This window comes from Parasteatoda tepidariorum, chromosome 7 (assembly GCF_982258835.1).
Source record: "Parasteatoda tepidariorum strain Cologne lab strain chromosome 7, Ptep-v5.0, whole genome shotgun sequence".
Classification (NCBI taxonomy): Eukaryota; Metazoa; Arthropoda; class Arachnida; order Araneae; family Theridiidae; genus Parasteatoda; species Parasteatoda tepidariorum.
In genome coordinates this window covers 109,118,964-109,131,775 of record NC_141761.1, presented here as the reverse complement: position 1 = coordinate 109,131,775, position 12,812 = coordinate 109,118,964, and the positions used below count along the sequence as shown (strand labels likewise).

The following is a 12,812-nucleotide window of genomic DNA, read 5'->3' as shown; positions in this document are numbered from 1 at the left end:
TGTCGCTATCAACTGCCATTTTACAAATTATAAGTCTTTAAATTTATTGGTGATTGATTCGGTTAAACATAAATTCGCAGATTCACTGATTCTTATGTATTTTAAATTGTCGCTATCAACTGCCATTTTACAGATTATAAATCTTTCAATTTATTGGTGATTGATTCGGTTAAACATTAATTCGCAGATTCACTGATTCTTATGTATTTTAACCTGTCGCTATCAACTGTCGTTTTACAAATTATAAGTCTTTAAATTTGTTAGGGATTAATTCAGTCCTTCATTAATTTGCAGATTCACTGATTCTTATTGACGTTTAATTCACCGATACACTGATTCACCGATATACTGATTAACCGATTCACTGATTTGCATGATTTTTTCCCTCGTCCTTTATTTACTTGTTACGTCAAAAATCATTCATAGTAAAGGAGCATTTAAATAGTACGCAAGCATATATATAACCGTGGGTAGGAGATTTGAGATTGACCAATGAGTATGAGCAGTGCTTACGCTAGATGTTAAAATTTCCTTATTTTCAAAATTTTTAAAAAAGCAAAAAAAGTGAAAAATGCAGCAAAAATTTGGAAAAAAAAATACTTATAAAAATTATAACTCATAAAAAGTGTGAAATTTTAAAAAAAAAAATTGGTTGAAAAAAAAACAATGTCTACAAATCGGTTCAGAATTTTGGCCTCAGAAGGAATTCTGAGAATATTTCACTCAAAACTTTATAATTATTTTTTTTGTTTCAGAGTTGCATCTTTTGTTTGAATTTAATTTAAAATTATATTACTACATCGAAAGTCAAAGCAAAGACTCTGGGGGTGGTGCGTCTTTTTATAAGTATTGAAAGGAGATCTTTTGATTTGATTATTTTTGCTGACAAGGAATTATCAGATGGATATACTATGCAGTTGTATTGCTTTTACTCGGATGAAAAACATTACATGTCTGTTTAAATATAAAAGTATTGCGTGTAAACTCGTGCAAAACAAGTAATTATTAAAAAACTACAGTGCATCTAATAATTTGATCTAATTATTATAATCTACAAATATAATACCTGATATAACAAATATTCTATATTTATATGATATATCGTCTAATTTATCCAATCGAAATACAGGCTAGCTCAGAATCTGAAGATGATAATTTTATAATTTTTCGTTTCGAGATCACTTAAATCAATCGAAACTATTTTGTAATGCATTAAAAATATATATAAATTGTTTTTACGATGTTTATAATAAGAATATATTTTCCCCTAAATAAAGTTCTGAATAAAGCGTATCTTACAATGTGTAAAAATCTAATGTCATAGTTTTCCATTGTTGTCGGTGCATTTTTATTGCCCCAGAAATCACATAGTAGGATCCAGTTTACCCATAATGGTTTGGTTGTCATCAGCATAAAATTGATATAAGCCATAAGGGTGTTGTTCTCCTATAAATAGTTAGTACTGTTATTATTTCGTTTTTGATTTTGGTTTGTTTTCTAAATTATGAGTTTAGAAGGATTGTTTTTATTATTATTTTTATCAGAATAAGTAATTCTACGTTACATTGTCTGATCTTATTAACCGTTATACAATTATTATTTTTTGTTGCAAATTACATTAATATACTATTATGAATGACGGTTAAAGAGATTCATTAAATAATTTAGAACTCGACTTTGAGCTTCATGCACAAAGTGATGTTTCAACCATTCAACAAAGTTTCAACTGTTTTACGCCAAGAAACAGCAATTACTGTGAAGCAATCATTGGGTGAACAGGGGGCTTAGCCCCCTAAAAATAAATTAACTGACATTCAGAAGTAAAAAAAAAAAAAAAACCAAAAACTCTTTGTGAAACATGCAAATAAACTACTTCATGGACATACTAATCAGTGTGAGCCTTTTGACGATAGTTTTGATTAAAATACATTTTCCTTAAATTTGATGCAAATAAAGTGTCCTAGACGTGAAAGTAATAAGTTCTCTGATCTTCAAAAAACGTGAAACAAGCTAAAAACTGTCTGTGAAATGTAACATCAAAATTATTTCGTGGGATCTCTGATCAGTGTAAACTTTATTACGATATTTTTCAATAAATCAAAGTTTCCTTAAATTTGTTTTTAAATAAAAAATCCTAGATGAGAAAATAATGAGTTCTCTGACCTTCAAAAAACTTAAAATAATCTATAAGTTTTTTGAAAGTCAGAGTTCACACCAAAGAAGAGAAGAAGAAAAATCTGCTATGGAGTTTCCAATTTCGTGACCAGTTTCCAGTTTCGTTTGAAAATTTAATAGCAAAAGTCTGTTATAACGAGAAATTACAACAGCAAATAGAATTGTCACTATATGAAAATACTCAAAACAGTTATATAAAATGACCAAAAAAATAAAGTACAAAAATTTTTTATGCCATTTGGTGACTTTGAATGTTGATTTTTTGTTTAATGTTTGCTTTGCAAACATAAAAAACTATTGTAGACAGAGAGAAAAAAGTTCCGTCCATTTTTCCACTGATACCAGAAACAAATAAAAAATCTTTCCAATTTTACCTTTTTTTCTTCACATAATTGTATTTCTCGTAGTTTTTTCGTCAAGAAAAATTAAGAGTTTAGATGTGTTGCACTTGAAATAAAGTAACTTTAAATTATATTGGATGTCTTACCGCATAGAATTATCTGTAAAACGGACGAATAACGTAAATATTTTAAAAATTATTAAATTGCCCATTTGGCGAAATTGCTATACCTACATAAAAAATTATCAAAATCAATAAATAATTTTCGATTTCAGCAAATTTTCATAGGCTCTGATAATGCAGTGTTGAAAATTTTTTTTTAAATAATAATAAATAAATAAAAAAAAAGCCAAAAACGCTTTTCATTTTCAGACCTCAGACCAGATGGGAATTAGTAACAACAACAAAACTGTAGTTTTTCTTATTAACGTTCTGTGCCATTTTCAGAATTAGCATAGATGGCGCTGGGTGAAGATAGAAAAAATTTGACCTAACAGTCTGGAATACCGGCAAGTGACGTTGAATGGGTATCTCGATCCTGATTGGTTGTTAAAGCGTGTCATTTGTTTACGTCAGCAACTGTTCTTTCCATTCTATTTCGAGTAAGTTAAACCTGTCAAGTATCAATTCTTTTAAGTACCATTCTAACTTCTTTCACAAATATTCTTTCTCAAAGATTTCAATTCTTTCACTATATCATTTCACAGAGACTTAACACAAAGACAGGCTCGAAGCAACCACTCCTAGAAGTCTGAAGGCCTTAGCACGGATCAATTTAGCAATCCGATGTGACGAAGTTAACTGCGCAGTAGATGAAAAATAAGAAAGATGTCATTACGTTCGGGGTACTAAGCTGCGCAGTGGTTGAAAATACGAAATATGTCATTACGGTTGGACTACTAAAGGATATTTATGGTAACCCGTGCTGAGGCCTGCTCTTTTCTAGGAGGTGTTGCTCGAAGCCATGTGGAACATAAACAAACTAATTATGCATCGATGTTGCCAGGTACACAAAACAAAAATATATCACAGTTACAATAAAATACACAAACAAATAATAAATCTAAGTTAAATAAAAGAAGTGGTCGAGAAAGAATTATGTTTCAACAAATTCGATGTGCGATACGGCTCTGTATTTAATCAACTTATCGTTAATTAACATTCTAACTTATGTAGAAAAACTTGGTCAACTTTAATGAGCCATTTTGCTGATAATGATTAGCTGGCCCTGACGTCATAGGTCACGTGTGGATATGAGAGTTAGTACCCAATTTCGGTCATTTACGTTTCTGTGAATTACCGAAATTGGGTACTTGCATTGCCTATATGCAAACAAAATAAAAGCTTTTTGAAAGTCAAAGAAATTTTACTAGGAAGGATAAATTCATATCGGGTTTTGGTTATTTTCAATTTTATGACCAACTGAAAGTTCAATAACTGTTTCGCAAGACACTAAACAGTGTAAAGTAATTATTTTTTCGGATTATTTATAATTAAAATACGTTTTCCGATAACTTGGTCACAAATAAAGTGTTCCAGGCTTGATATCCTGAAGAAATAAATTCTCTGACGTGCAAGAGATGTAAAACAAGCCAGAAGCTGTTCGCAGTGCCAAAGATCACAACACCGACACAAAGAAATGAAACTAGGGATGACGGATCGACAGTCACATACATTCAGTCGACAAAATGAAAAGTAGTCCCCGACTCTGTCTCCGACAAATTCAGAACACTATCCATCCGCCATTTTCCCTTCTTTTTTTATTCCTTTCCACTTTTTAAACTTCTTCCATGACATCCACTAACACCGATCAGGCTCTGTTGAATCAACAAGATTTTTCTCAGTAAGAATTGCGAAAAAGAAGAATAAAAAAAATAAAGCGAAGTGAAGAGAGGTGGTAGGAGAGGAATTCTTGGCAGCCAAAAATGCGGTACTTTTAATTAGGGAGTTAAGAAGTCCATTTGTCACTGTGTTTGCACAACTCTTGAAGCATCAGCTGACAGAGAACGCTCCCGGGATATATTTCTGGTAGATTTGATTCGATTGATCTAGAACTAATGGATACTTCATTGCGTCCTTGGAGTACTCTCCTTTCTTTGCAAGAGACTTTTTTTTTCCTTCTTCTCTTTAGTGTAATAAGATTGTTATGCGAAGCTAATGCACTTTTAAATAGTTATTTATTTACTTTTTTTCTCCTTCGGGAAATTCCACTCCTGCTAGCTCCAATCGCCTACTTCCAACTATTTCGCATTCAAATTAGTTTCTCTTCTTCGTAAGGCAGAAAACGACTTGTTTTAGACATGTCTAAGAAGTTAAATATTCCAGTAAAAGGTCGATTATTTTTTTGTATTTTTGACATGCATGTAACATGCTCAAGAGGACGCCATACCGCGGAAGAAAATTTTCGTTGCCAATTCTCTTTCTCCTTTATTACTGATTTAAAATTTAAAAGAAAGAAAAAGTAAGTTTAGGAAAACCTAGAATCCAGTCATGAAGTTTCAATTGCTGAAAAAAAAAATACTTCAAAATATTAAAATGCAAACAAATTATTAGAAGAGAACTTCTCCGTTGCGTGATCCGAAGTTATCATCTCGTAATTTATTTTCATTTGCATATTTTGGAAATTTCTTTTCAGTATTTGAAACTTCATGGCTCACTCTAGGTTTGTCTGAACTCACTTTTTCTACACTTTAAATTTTAAGTCAGTAATGAAGGAGAAAGAGAATTTGCCAGGAAAATTTTCTTCTGCGGTATGGCGTCCGCCTAAGAGTAGCAATCATTTACTCTACAGATAATCCGGCTAATTTGCAGAATAATCTAGGTGTTCTTTGAAGTACAATAATCGCTTCAATTGTCAAATTATATAGGTCATCTTCAAACTCTAATTAGATAATCTGCACCTAACCTATTAAGGTCTCGTTAAAGTGAAATCGTGGTAATCTGCAAACTAGTTAGATAATCCGCACCTAACTTATTAAGCTCTCGTCAAAGTGAAATCTAGGTCATCTGCAAACTAATCAGATAATCCGCACCTAACTTATTAAGCTCTCGTCAAAGTGAAATCTAGGTCATCTGCAAACTAATCAGATAATCCGCACCTAACTTATTAAGCTCTCGTCAAAGTGAAATCTAGGGCATCTGCAAACTAATCAGATAATCCGCACCTAACTTATTAAGCTCTCGTCAAAGTGAAATCTAGGGCATCTGCAAACTAATCAGATAATCCACACCTAACTTATTAAGCTCTCGTCAAAGTGAAATCTAGGGCATCTGCAAACTAATCAGATAATCCGCACCTAACTTATTAAGCTCTCGTCAAAGTGAAATCTAGGGCATCTGCAAACTAATCAGATAATCCGCACCTAACTTATTAAGCTCTCGTCAAAGTGAAATCTAGGGCATCTGCAAACTAATCAGATAATCCGCACCTAACTTATTAAGCTCTCGTCAAAGTGAAATCTAGGGCATCTGCAAACTAATCAGATAATCCGCACCTAACTTATTAAGCTCTCGTCAAAGTGAAATCTAGGGCATCTGCAAACTAATCAGATAATCCGCACCTAACTTATTAAGCTCTCGTCAAAGTGAAATCTGGATCATCTGCAAACTAATTAGATAATCTGCACCTAACTTCTTAAGGTCTCGTCAAAGTGAAATCTAGGTCATCTGCAAATTAATCAGATAATCTGCACATTACTTATTAAGGTCTCGTTAAAGTGAAAATAAGGTCTTTGCTGGAACAACAGCAATGTTTCTGCAAGCTTAAATTAGCATAATGTCATTGATTTTCGATGTATAAAATATCGAGTTGCTATCAATGAACACATTAGAAGATAGAAGCAATCATCAATCACTTTAAAAATTGTCATACAAAGGATCAATCGGTTTAAAATATTATTTTAATTAAAGAAGTCAACATAATATCATTTCAAGCAAAAGCTTTGTGGTATGTAGACTAAAGCAAAAAAAATAACGCGCATAAAGCACAAATGAAAGTACATAAATGGATATATTAAAGTTCTACAAATAAAAACCTTTCTAAAAAAAATTATATATCGCATTTTTATCCATTTTCAACTTATTTAAATTCGTCTTTTCGAGAGCTTAATTCCAGTTTATTTTCGTTTCATCGCTGGGGCATTTTAGGTAATTGTCTATTGTATCCTATTTAATAAATTTGTGAAATTTTGCTTTTGATAAATTAATGTTATCAATATAATGGTAACAAGTTTTGCTTGCAACGGTTATAAGCGATTAAAACTTGTATAGACAACCAGCACAGTGATTGGTCGGAACATGAAAGCTGAAGTTATTCGAAAAGTGATAGAAATCAGGATACGATCTGATGCGCATTGTATCTCTCATATGATTTCATTGCTTTTGCTTATAAAGTCCAGGATACGATTAAAACTTGCATGGTCATCCATGATAGAGATCCAGTTAAAATAAGACAGTTGTTTCTAGTCGGAAAGAGGTCAAAATTTTTCACAGGGGTCATTTGCGTTACATGGAGAGGAAAATCACTGTAAATTACCATGGTTAACCTGACGGCAAGGAAATTCTAACCCATGATCCGTTTATCACTGAGGATATACGTCAGCGCAGTGGCTTATGTACACAGGGAGCAGAATTCGTATGAATCAGTCATCGCTGGGATTCGAACCTGTGGTTTACTCATTGAGAAGTGAACGCCCTCGTCATGAATAGAACTCTACTTGAGATTTGAGTGCTCCATATAGTCGGAATTTTAATTACAAGATGCCACCCGCCTTCTTACAAAAACGAGCTAATAACAAAATTTTTTAAAAAATGAAATTTTATATTTAAATAGAAAAAAAATATTTTGCTATTTCAAGGGATGTTAAAATTCACCAAACCACAAAAGAGGAAGATGGAAAGAATAATTAAAATCAATGAATTCCTCAATCAACAGGAAATTCTTCTTTTTGTTGGGCAAAAAATACTCCAGGAAGAAGAACCGAAACAAGAAAAAAAAATTTTAAAAAAAGAAAAGAGGCACGTGAGAAAGTAAAAAGAAGAGTAAATTGAAGGAATAAAAAAAATGGAAGGGGGGTTTGCTTCAGGTAAACATAGACTTTAGCGGTTAAAGGGCAAGTAATTTCTTAAAGGATAACTTAAGTGACGTGTCGCCAGTCAGGAGACAGATTCACCCTTTTTTTTCCCCTAGCTAATGAAAAGTTTTGAGAAGACACGAGGCAACACACTCCCCACTTTTCGTCATATCTCCAGATGTCACGCTTTTCACATTTCTTTCGCTCTCATTTGTCTTCTCTGTATTAGGCTTGCATGAATTCAGCATCGAAATCTGCCAATTCGCTGTTACCAATTTTGATAAAACTCTGTTATCAAGTCAGTAATGGGTAGCTACCCATTTGGTACATAATCCATAGTTGCAAGTTTGGTAACTTGTTATCAATTTTGTAAAAATATCGAGGTCTATTCAGTCGTTTGGTCTTATCTTATTTCATTTACTACCGATTTGGTGATTCATTATTTCCAATTCGGTAGTTCACTGTTACCAATTTGGTGAAACTTTGTTATCAGTTCAGTAATAGGTAGCTACCCATTTGGTATTCCATAGTTCCAAGCTTGATAACTTGTTGTTATCAATTTTGTAAAAACATCGAGATCAATTCAGTCGTCCGGTCTTATAGAATTTCATTTACTACCGATTTGGTAATTTATTATTTCCTATCTGGTTATTCACTGTTACCAATTAAGTTATTCTTCTTTCAATGGAACGCTGATTAGACATTCTGTGCAACTTTTATTTGCTTTTGAAATTAATTTTGTTCCTTAATGTAATTTTTTTTAATCAAATTTTGTTTCAATTATAATATTAATATTAATTTGGAGATACGTTGTTACTAGTTTGGAAATTTTAATTAGTTGTTATCGCTTTAGTATTTACTTGTTAACAATTCAGTAATTTGTTAGGTAATAGTACGTAGTTAACAGCTTGGTAATTCATTGTAACCAATTTCGTAATTCATAGTTACCAATTTGGTAATTCACTGTTACGAATTAAATAATTCTCAGTTACATAAGTGCCAACTCATCTGCATTTTCTAAAAAATATTGTTTTTATATTTAATGCTATAGCAAAATGATTGACACTTAATTCCTCTCTTATCAAATTTTTTACAATATATTGTGGCGCAACTGCCACTACAATTATTAAGTATCAATATATCAATTCACTAGAATATAAGACTATCTAAGTCGATTCAACTGCTATTAGCAACATAGGAGAGACCACACACACAACCGTGAACTTAATACAGCTCTAGCGAAAAACGCTCAGAACTCGGTGAACTTAACACAGCTCTCACAACAAACTTTCAAAATCTGGGAAACTTAAATACAGCTCTCCCGGTCTTTCGCAAAATACGGCAACTTGTGATATCCGTTTATCGAATTCTATCTCTGATAAAATTCTGGTTTGGGAATATTGTGGCGTAACTACCACTACTAATATTAAATACCAAATCACTAGTATATAAGACTTGCTAACTCGATTCAATATTGAGGTACCTTTTGGTAGATGAGGGTTAGCAGGGTTAATTTCTACGCCCCCTTCTTATAAATACCAAACTCATTTAAATAGTTTTTAAAAAAAAACATAAAGAGTTCTAGCTAGTTGACTTTTTGTGCTTTTACTGTCAGCGAAAGGTCTATTAAATATTTTATTTTATAACCGTCGTTGAACAGCAAACCCAATTTTAGCTTTACGACTACTAATGTTCAACTCCGTAGCCTTGTAAATTAGAACCCAATCCAGAAGACAAGAGAACTCCTGGATCAAGTATTGGGAGAGATTTGCCTTCGTGGAGGACTTTTTGATGGAACTAACCCGCATTTGCGTTACTTGGAGAAGAAAGCCATAAAATCTCATAAAAATTTCTCAAGAACTCGCGCCACTAATTTACATTTTTTTTAAAAATAAAATTAAAATGGGTCTGCCTCTGAAGTAGAAAAATTAGTTATTCTGAAGATTTCCTAGCTAGTATGCAGATTAAGTACTACAATCCCTTAAAATGATTCAAATTGCTTCATGTCTCAAATTACCTAGGTAATCTGCAAACTATTCTGCACATTATCTATTAGGCACTCGTTAAAGTGAAAATAAGACATCTTGTTGGAACAACAGCAAAGTATCTGTGCGCTTGAACCAACATATTTATTTTTATTTATTTTTCGCTGACTAAAAAATCAAGCTACTAACAGAAAATTAACTCATTAGTTGATAGAATCACTCATTTTAAAAAGTAAAAAACAAACAAATTCAAACGGCATAAAATATTATTACAATTAAGGATATTAACATGATGTCATTTATTTATTTTTCGTATCTAAAGAATCGAATCAAAACAATCAACAAATTAGTTAATAAATTGAGAGCAATAAACATTTTAACTTTAACAATATGAACACCGTTAGTGCCCATATTACCTAGGGAAATTGCGGAAAACATTACCTATTAGGCACTCGTTAAAGTGAAAGTAAGATATTTTTCAGAAACATTACACCTGTGCATATTGCTTAGTTTATGTGCATATTGATGTGCATATTGCTTAGGGTGAATTGCGGAAAACGTTTCTGTGAGCTTAAATTAACATATTTTTTATCCTGCATTTCAACAAATCACCCTAGTTAATCTGAAGATTAGGTTACTTAGTTTATGTGCATAGTTAATGTGCATATTGCTTAGGTAAATTGCGGAAAACGTTTCTGTGAGCTTAAATTAACATATTTTTTATCCTGCATTTCAACAAATCACCCTAGTTAATCTGAAGACTAGGTTACTTAGTTTAAGTGCATAGTTAATGTGTGTATTACTTTGGTAAATCGCGAAAAACGTTTCTGTGAGCTTAAATTAACATATTTTTTATCCTGCATTTCAACAAATCACCCTAGTTAATCTGAAGATTAGGTTACTTAGTTTATGTGCATAGTTAATGTGCATATTGCTTAGGTAAATTGCGGAAAACGTTTCTGTGAGCTTAAATTAACATATTTTTTTATCCTGCATTTCAACAAATCACCCTAGTTAATCTGAAGACTAGGTTACTTAGTTTAAGTGCATAGTTAATGTGTGTATTACTTTGGTAAATCGCGGAAAACGTTTCTGTGAGCTTAAATTAACATATTTTTTATCCTGCATTTCAACAAATCACCCTAGTTAATCTGAAGATTAGGTTACTTAGTTTAAGTGCATAGTTAATGTGCATATTACTTAGGTAAATCGCGGAAAACGTTTCTGTGAGCTTAAATTAACATATTTTTTATCCTGCATTTCAACAAATCACCCTAGTTAATCTGAAGATTAGGTTACTTAGTTTAAGTGCATAGTTACTGTGCATATTACTTAGGTAACTTGCGGAAGACGTTTCTGTGAGCTTAAATTAACATATTTTTTATTCTGCATTTTAACAAATCATCCTAGTTAAATTAAAGATTAGGTAGTTAAGATGCACATTAACGGCTTTTGAGCTTTAGCGTTAATATAATGACTCTGGAGTTGTAAATTCGTCTGGAAATGGAAGGAAATTTCTTGTTTTATGGAAAAAGCGTAATTTATTTAAATGAACATTCTAAACCTAGCACATTATATTTTGCAACAGAATCGTTATGTAAAACGAGGCCAACTTTTTACTGAAAGTTGCTGTCAAAATCAAAATAATTGAAATATGTCAAAAATCAAATTGAAGTATCAAAATAATTGAAAGTGATATATAAATGTATGAGTTGATCAAAAAACTGCTAACATTTTAGAAATTAATTTCTTAAAAATGCATTGCATTTCATTAGCTGCAAACCTAAATTTTTTGGACATCAACAATTTCCTGAGAGTTTTTATACGAAAAAGTAAATGTTATGGCTTTTTAACACGTTGAATGCCACGGGGGTCACCGGTGACCGGCGAAGCCAAGATTATTAGAAACACATAATTCGAGCAAATTTTAAATTTTTTTTAACATTATTATCGGTACTAAAATGGTTTGAAGAAATTAATGCAATATAGAACACACAAAAATAGTTTTATTTATATGCACAGAGATGCCAACTTGCTCCGGACAGCGAATAAATATTTTAAAGTGGTACTTTATTAATTGTGATTATTGGTTTAATAAATTCAATTTATTAGATTTTTAATGCACCACTATTTCTAAACAATTCGTAGGCTTATATAATTCACTACTTTTTTCAGATATGTCATGATGCTAAACCTTTTAAAAAACTAGCAAAATCCGTCAAATTTGCAAATTTAGTTTGTAGTTATTTACCGATTGGCCAGACGGGCAAGTCATGTAAAATTAGCGTGGCATTCAATGTGTTAAAGAGCAGAGAATTTAAAAAAAAAAGTGATTGATTTCAGAGATAGTGAAAATTATGTTAAATACCAAAATTATAAAAATTAAAAAGTGTATTTTTTGCGTTAAGTGATAAGAATAATTTTTGTTAAATCTTTACAACTCAATCACTGTCAATAATGAAAGCAAAATTATAACTGATTTAGAAAACTAAAATATTTACAAATTAAAGATTTATTATCAAATTCCAATTGAGTTTCCCTTATTTCGCGAAAATCCCTCCTAAGCATCCCCCAGTGATGTTTCCTACTTTATTTTTCAGCGGATTTAGTAACAACATAAATTTTTTTCACTTGTATGGAATATTTGTGAGGTTTAATCAACTCCAGGTCTTGATTCGTCAAACTTTACAATTAATTCAATCCTACTCTAAACTTAAATCCGCGAAATTTTAACAAAGAAATTAATTTCGAAGTCTTAAATGGTGAAGCATTAACGTTACAAAATATACATAAATAACAGGTTTAAAATATTTGTGAGGTTTAATCAGTTCCGGAACATGCGTCGTTCAACTTTACAACATATTCAATCAAATTCTGAATTTAAGACAGCGAAAGTTTTACAAAAACTTGAATTTTGAAGTCATGACGCATTTACGTTACTAAGTATGCGTAAATAAAAGGTTTAAAGAAGCTTGTAAGGTTTAATCGGTTTCGGGTCTTAAGTCGTTAAGCTTTGTAACCAATCTAATTCAATTCCGTATTTAAGTCAGTGAAATTTTAATTAAAAATTGAATTTTGAAATCTTAAAGCGTAGCGCATTTATAGCGTAGCATTACAAAGTATACGCTTAAATACCAGGTTCAAATAAAAATTTTACTCGAAGCACTATTGATTTATTTATTAGAATTTTTTTTTATATCAGAAGACATTTATTTTTGACAAGAAATATTTTTTTAATCA

The 12,812-nt window shown here is 31.5% G+C and overlaps 1 protein-coding gene across 2 annotated transcripts in view; it reads right to left on the bottom strand.

Moving 5' to 3' along the window:
* The window catches only part of LOC107437851 (uncharacterized), a 168,665-nt gene that overhangs the window by 135,199 nt on the left and 20,654 nt on the right, over positions 1 to 12,812 (bottom strand). The gene's annotated exons all lie outside the window — the stretch shown is intronic.